Raw genomic sequence first — 7,374 nt, 5'->3', positions numbered from 1 at the left:
GGTATCTACCCAAAGGACAGAAGAATTCTTCACTGGAAAAGTTCTTGCTCATCAGTGTTTATTGTGGCACTATTCACGATTGCAAAGTCATGGAACCAACCCAAATGCCCCCATATGGAGGAATGGATTGAAAAACTGTGGCACATGTACTCTATGGAATACTACTCAGCCATAAAAACCAACAAAATCCTGGTTTTTTGACAGAAAGTGGAAGAATATGGAAAATTTACTGCTGAGTGAAGCAAGCCAGGCTCTGAAGGAGAGACATTGTATGTCACCACTTAACATATACCGAATGTCTGCACTCTATGACTGAATCTGATTGACTAACGGTTGTACAAACACAAGAGATGGATGTGAATGTCAGATGAGGTGTATGTGGAGGAGTGGGGCCTAACAAAGGACATTTGGAGAAGGGATATGGAGGTAGAGCATTGACGGGATGGGGAGGTGTGGTGTTATTAGTTGAAGATATTTTGATCAATGGGACTGGGGAGAAGTGTTCACATATTGAAATGCTCACATTGTAAGCTAAACAATGTGATTGAATGTATATACAAAAATAAATTAATTAATTAAAAAAATATCAGAGTGAGAAACTACAGAAATGGAGAGTGGAGATAAATAGTCATCAAAAAAAGGTTAAAACAGCTTGGCAACTGAGTGACATAGTGAGGAAAATCACTGTCATTGAAATCCAGCTCTTTACCCATCAGAAACCTGATTTTTTTGAAATAACGCTCAATGGTAGCCTGGAAGAAAGGACACCCTTTACTACCATGGCTACCTGAAGCCAAGTACATTTCAAGTAGTGTGCTCAAATGGGTCCTGTGGGACACAGCACAAATCAGAATAAGTAAATAAATAGCTAAATAGCTAATTATTGCAGAGCCTGAAACAGACTTGTATGTAAGTAAAATTTTGAATCAGAAAAAAGGAAGAGAATCCTGAAGATTCTCTATGAAAACTGAAGATCTGAACTTGATGATTCCATGCCAGCCCTGCCACCTCAGGAGGTGTGTCAGTAGAACAGCATCAATGAGGACGTAGAGGGTCCAGACTATAGGTACCATGATCTCCGTCACTATTTGGATGTGACTTAGCAAAGGCTCTGAAAGAGTAGAGAGAGAACCGGCACTGTAAACAAGATTGTGATCATTTTAACAAACACAGCTTCATTCTGAAAGCTTTAACTATATTGCAAAAACTTGAAAAATGGCATCATCAAATTTTCTAATCTTATTAATTATTTAAAGAGAAACTGGCAAATTAAATGTGATAAATGTTGGTGGGAATGTGGTGAAAAGGGAACCCTCCTACACTGTTGGTAGGAATGTAAACTAGTTCAACCACTGTGGAGAATAATATGGAGGTTCCTCAAAGATCTACAAATAGAGCTGCCATTTGATCCAGCAATCCCACTTCTGGGTATTTACCCGAAAGACAGGAGAACACTCAGTCAGAAAAGTGCTTGCACATCAATGTTTATTGCAGCATTATTCACAATTGCCAAGACATGGAACCAACCTAAATGTCCACAAACTGATGAATGGATTGGAAAAGTGTGGTATATATACTTTTAGGGAATACTACTCAGCCATAAAAAATAACAAGATCCTGGCATTTGATAGAAAGTGGTCAGATATATTGCTGAGTGAAGTAAGCCAGGCTATGAAAGAAAGATATTGTATGTATCCACTCAATATAGACTGACTATCCGCACTCTATGGTAGCGAAAAATTGGAGGACATAAAAGTAGTGAAGGTACTTAACGACAATAGGACAGTGTGGAATGGGGAAGTGAAGAGAAGAGGATAGAGAAAGATAGCAAGAGAACAATGGAGAGGCAGGACGTTAGTGAGAAACAGATATGGCTTATTACCTGTTCATGATGACATGTATTGTATTCTCAACTGGATTGGTCTGAGAAGTATTTCATGATGGGTAAAGTCTTTTTACAAGCAAAATGAGAAATAGTGACTTGCTGTTTTAAAAAATAATTAGAATAATAATAATCATGATTGGGAAAAACATAGAAAAGTTATTGAATGATGAAGCGGGGAGATTAATTTTTCTGTATTGACTGACATGCATGGCATTCCCTTTTGAAAAAGCAATGTAATATAATGTAAAGTTATATGTAATCCAATGTAACATAAAGAAGATTATGATCATAATAAAAATAAAAATAATAAAAAAAGAAATAGTGGGAAGTAGGAAATTATACCTCCCAAGAACAGACAAGTTAAAAACAGTTGATTTGAGAATGACTTTTTTGGTTGGTATTATATAGCTCTTTCTAATTCAATCACTATATAAAGTTTAATGTTTCATAGTTGAAAAAAAAAGTCAACGTAGTATCATAGGAGTAATTTTATTGCTAATTTCTACAGCTCTATATAATGTAAAAACAATTTTTAAAAATCCATTTGAATTGCGCTTTTTTGTACCTTAAATTCAGATGACTTGTCACTGTTTTCTAAATTATCAAATATGTCAAAATTTAAATAAAGTGGGAAAAAGAAAAAAATTTTTAAAAGAAAAAGAAAAACATGCCTGCCATGTGTGCATGCATGCCCAAAAGCCTGATAGGAAGGAGAAATGGAGAAATAGAAGAGAAGGGATTGCAGCATGACCACGACCCATGGGGTACTTTCTTTCTCTGTCTCTCTCTCTGGCAAGCACATTTAATTTCTGAACATATTTTTTAAATAATAAAAGTAAAAATAAAAGGTTCTCACTATAATTATGTCCAAGTTTTCATTTCTTATTTTGTGTATTTGTGCTTTCTCCTTTTTTGTTTCTTTATTATGTTGTCTAATAGCTTGTATTTCTTTTTCACCTAATATTCTCATTTATTTGTTAATCCAACAGTTACCTAGATTTTTAACATTTTTAAAGAATTATTTTATTTAACTTTATTTATTTATTTTAATTTGACCAGATAGGGACAGTGAGAGAGAAGAAAGAGAGAAAGTGAGAAAGCAAGCCACCAGATCCAGGACTCAAACCATGTTCTGTCATGTGGGAGTCTAGTGCCCTTAACCACCATGCCACCTGCCATCCCTGATGTTTTCTAATTCTTTTACTTGTTAATTCTTTCCTTCTTCTCCCCTTAAATTTATTTTCTTTTTCTATCACTAATATTTTGAGTTTCATGCTTATTCTTTTTTTTTTTTTTAATTTGCCAGAGCATGTGTGTGCTAGCCAGAGGGACAGAGATACAGAAAAAGCATCCCCTGTAGGGCATGGTCACCCTGAAATCTTCCCTCCCTCATGTCTTCCTCCTTTTGGGATTTTTGAGCACACACATGCACCTCATGTGTTTTTTCAAGCTATCAGGTCTAGGACTCAAACCATGTAGCTAGTCATTGAAATCTAGCTCTTTAACCACCAGTCCATAAACTGGCCCTTGTTTTTGGTGTAAGTATTCTAAGGCTATAAATTTTCTTTTAGCTGTATCCATAGATTCTGATATGTAGTGTTTACATCATAATTTTCTAGAAATTTAGCAATTTTGAGTTTCCCCTTTGACCTGAGTTGTTTGAGTTTCTACATATTTGAACCTGTCTAGTTCTTAACAATCAGGTTTCTAGCTTGAGTGCCCAATGGTATCTTTAAAGAGAGGGGGACTTCAGCATGCCTGTCATTTGGGAGCCAGAGGCAGTCTGGCTACCTTTGCACTTCCAGCAAAGTAACATCTACATATGATTCTCTGTGCCTTTGGATCTCTGTGACTTTCATTATTCACACTTCTGTGAATTGTGTGCATGTATACATGATGCTCTGTTGTGCTTCTATTTATACAAAAATATATGACTGAAAGAGAATAATTTTTCAAAGAAAATTGGGGGATGACTCTCATTGTAGCTATTCTTCTGTATTGGTTTGCACAAGTCCCTGAACTGTGAGAGGGTGATTCTGTGGGTCTCTCCATGTTCCTGTGTATATCTGCATTTCTGCCAGTTGGTGGTTCATTCTGTATACTTTTCCATGTCTCTGAGTAACTGCATTTGTGAGATTCTGTAATTCTGTATGTATCTTTTTGTCTGTGCACATGTCTAGGTCTCTAAGGATGGAAGATTCTGTACCCATCTCTGTGTTTTGCTGTAGAAGTATATGGAGTTCACTCGCTATGTGGCAAGTTCAGACTCTCCAAACCTGGAAGAAACATTACAACAGGAAATGCTCTAGATTCCAGCTTCCGGATAGAATTTCACTCAGAAAAATACCCTTTCCTAGCCCTTCCAATAAAAGTAGCATTCTTTGTCTTTCTTTACGCTAACCTTGACCTCAAAGGCCACATCTTTCAGGATATTTTAGTAGTTTTTGGCAGAGCCGTAAAATCCCACAGCCTGCCACTCACCTCTTGCCAGGCCTACTTTTTCCTCCTTATCCGTTTTATAACTCCAAACCAATCTGTCAGACCAATTCCAATCTAAATTGTCCAGAGTGGCCAGAAGAAGACACAGAAAGATAGGGATAGAGAAACAATATAAAATTTTTTAAAAAGTAAACAGATAAATAAAGATAGATTTGGGGACAGAAGAACAGATAAATGAATACAGAGAGATAAAGAGACAGAGACCAAGAAATAGGGTTTGAAAAGTGGAAACAGTCAAAAATGGAGAAATAGAAGTATGGAGACAGAGAGATATACACAGATGAAGTAAGTAAGGTGGAGAAAGAAGGACTTGCCAACATGAGCCAGGAATGTAGGGAGCAATCAAGGGGAAAGGGGTCAAAGACACAGAGATTGGAGCCATAGAAGCAACTACATTTAAAATGAGGGCAGAAGGGCCAGATGGTGGCACAGCAGAAATGTAATACTCTACAAGGCTCTACAACACTCTACAAATAAGAAGGTTTGGGCTACACATCCAGAGACTTCTGTGAACATTCCGGAGTCATGCGTGCTCATGATCTGGAGCTTGCTGAAGCTGGAAGTGGATCCTGGCATTGGGACGCTGTTGGGAGTACATACTTGCACACAAGCAAGTGTGTAGGCTGTATTTCAGAATGAGAAAATAAATAAACTTTAAAAAGTAAGGCAGGGCTGGCCCCATGGCCTGGTGGTTAAGAGAGCTGGATCTCATGTGGTCAACCATGCAGTTCGAGTCCCATTCACAGCAACTTGAAAAACATACCAGGCACATGTATGTGTGTGACCCAAATCCTGACAGGATGGAGAAATGAAGAAGAGGGCCAGTTCTGTTGCCTGGCAGTTAAGGCAGCCAGATCCCACATGGTTGACCACTCAGTTGGTGTCCCAGACCTAGGAGCTTGAGAACATACCAAGCACATGTGCATGTGTGCCCAAAATCCCTAAAGGAGGGAGAGATGGAGGAGAAGAGATTGTGGCATGATCATTCTCTATAAGGGGTGCTTTTTCCTCTCTCTCTCACTCTTGGACTCATTCTCCCTCTCCCTCTCCCTCTCACTCTCCCTCTCACTCTCACTCTCACTCACTGTCTCTCTCTGGTAGGTGCATGCACTCTCTATCATTAAAAAAAAAGAAAAGGAGAAGGTATTGTTGCATGACCATCCCACATTGCATGAGATACTTTCTCCCTCTCCCTCTCTCTCTCTCACTCTCTGGTAAGTGTATGCACCCTTAAGATGGAGTGACTGGGATTAGATAGATAAAGAAGGAAATAGAGACGGTGATAATAATGTGGAGGAAGATGATGATGATGTCAAAGCTAACATTTTTGAACTTTTGTTCTGTCTCAGGCATCATTCTATGAGCTATACATGTATTAACATGTATTATCTCATTTAATACTCACAGTAACACTATGAAGCATATGTATTGTTATCAGTCTTATTTTACAGATGAGGACACTGAAGCACAACAAATCAGTGGCACAGCTTGTGTTGAAATCAAACAGTCTAGCACCAGAGACCACACTCTTGACCACTATGTCAATGACAGAGAGACAGAAACAGAGGGACATGGGAGACTGGAGACCAGTTTGCAACGAAACACTCAGGGACAGAGATGGGGACAAGAAACGGGCCCAAGAGAATGACCCAAGAGAGATAGTGACATAGTAATGGAAATAGAAAAATAAAGTGAGAGAATCAAGAAGGGGCAAGAAAAACAACATGGGGGAACACAATAAAAAGACAGAAATAGACACAGGATGTAAATGTTGAGGGTAGGAAGATGAAGAGACAGAGATACAGAGACTGAACAAAAAGATAAAGATAGAAAAATTTAGGTAGGGAACAGGGACACTTAGATACAGCAACACAAGTATAAAGATAAGACCTAGGAGACAGCCAAAGGTAAAATAAATAGGGACATGAATAATGGGGGCAGTAGAACAGAAAGAGACCAAGGATCAAAGAGAAATTGAAAGACAAACAGAAAAGACAGAAATTCTAGAACACACAAATTTAGAAGAAAATGATGTAGAGCAATGTGGTCATACATATAAGGATGATGACACTAAAATGAGGACCATGAGTTAGACAGGGACAGGATGGAAACAAGGTAGCTCCCAACATAACTAATATAGAGAAAGTAAGACAGCAAGAGTAAGAAGGGGAGAGAGTTTAAGAAATAGAATAGGAAGGGACACCTGTTCCAGTGACGGACCTTGTCATAATGCTGGCCCTTTGTGGCAGAAAAGCTGTGCTGCAGAGACCCCTGGCTTATCTCCTCCCCAACTCACCTTTGAACTCTCAGGAGTTCAAGGGAAACTGAGGTGCAGGTGCAGAGAGTCCATGGCTCTTTTTTTTTTTATTTTCTTCCTTCCTTCCTTCCTTCCTTCCTTCCTTCCTTCCTTCCTTCCTTCCTTTCTTTCTTTTTTCCTTTTTTTTTGAGAGAGAGAAAGAGAGAGATCTAGCACACACCTCTGAATTCTAAGTCTACAGAATTTCTGAAGTTTGCAACATGCATCACACCATCCCTTCTGTCTTTTCCACTTAAAGTTCAGCAGTTTAGTCCAAGACACACCTATTCTCTAGAAACTGGGAGGACTTTGAATTATCCAAGTCCAGGGACAACAATGAAGGTTGCTGGTGAGAATCAGGGAGGTAGAGCAGCAAAGAGATTGCCAATCACCTATCCCACACGCCTTAAAATGCTCAAAATTAACTCAAAGAACTTAGGAAGACATTTATGAATCACAAGATTACTAGAAACCATCACAGAGGCATAAGAAATATGAGAAACCGGGACCAGCAGTTAGCGTAATGGTTATGTCGCTGGACTCCCATGTAGTCGACCGTGGTTCGCGTCCTGGACCCGGTGGCTTAAAACTCACGCTGGGCGTGTGTGCACACGTGCCCAAGATCCCGAGAGGAGAATGGAGGAGAAGGGATTGTGGCGTGGCCATCCCCCCGGGGGGGTGATTTCTTGCTTTC

The 7,374-nt window shown here is 39.1% G+C and overlaps 2 pseudogenes; both read left to right on the top strand.

Moving 5' to 3' along the window:
• LOC102494971 (protein zwilch homolog) overlaps positions 1-812 on the top strand; it is a 5,313-nt pseudogene extending 4,501 nt beyond the window's left edge.
• Positions 813-6,315: 5,503 nt separating this feature from the next.
• The window catches only part of LOC102494557 (nucleolar protein 12 pseudogene), an 8,200-nt pseudogene continuing 7,141 nt past the window's right edge, over positions 6,316-7,374 (top strand).

Source organism: Tupaia chinensis, unplaced genomic scaffold (assembly GCF_000334495.1).
Source record: "Tupaia chinensis unplaced genomic scaffold, TupChi_1.0 Scaffold000083_1, whole genome shotgun sequence".
Lineage (NCBI taxonomy): Eukaryota > Metazoa > Chordata > Mammalia > Scandentia > Tupaiidae > Tupaia > Tupaia belangeri.
The sequence above is the reverse complement of the archived record's forward strand: the minus strand, read 5'-3'. Positions and strand labels throughout refer to the sequence as shown.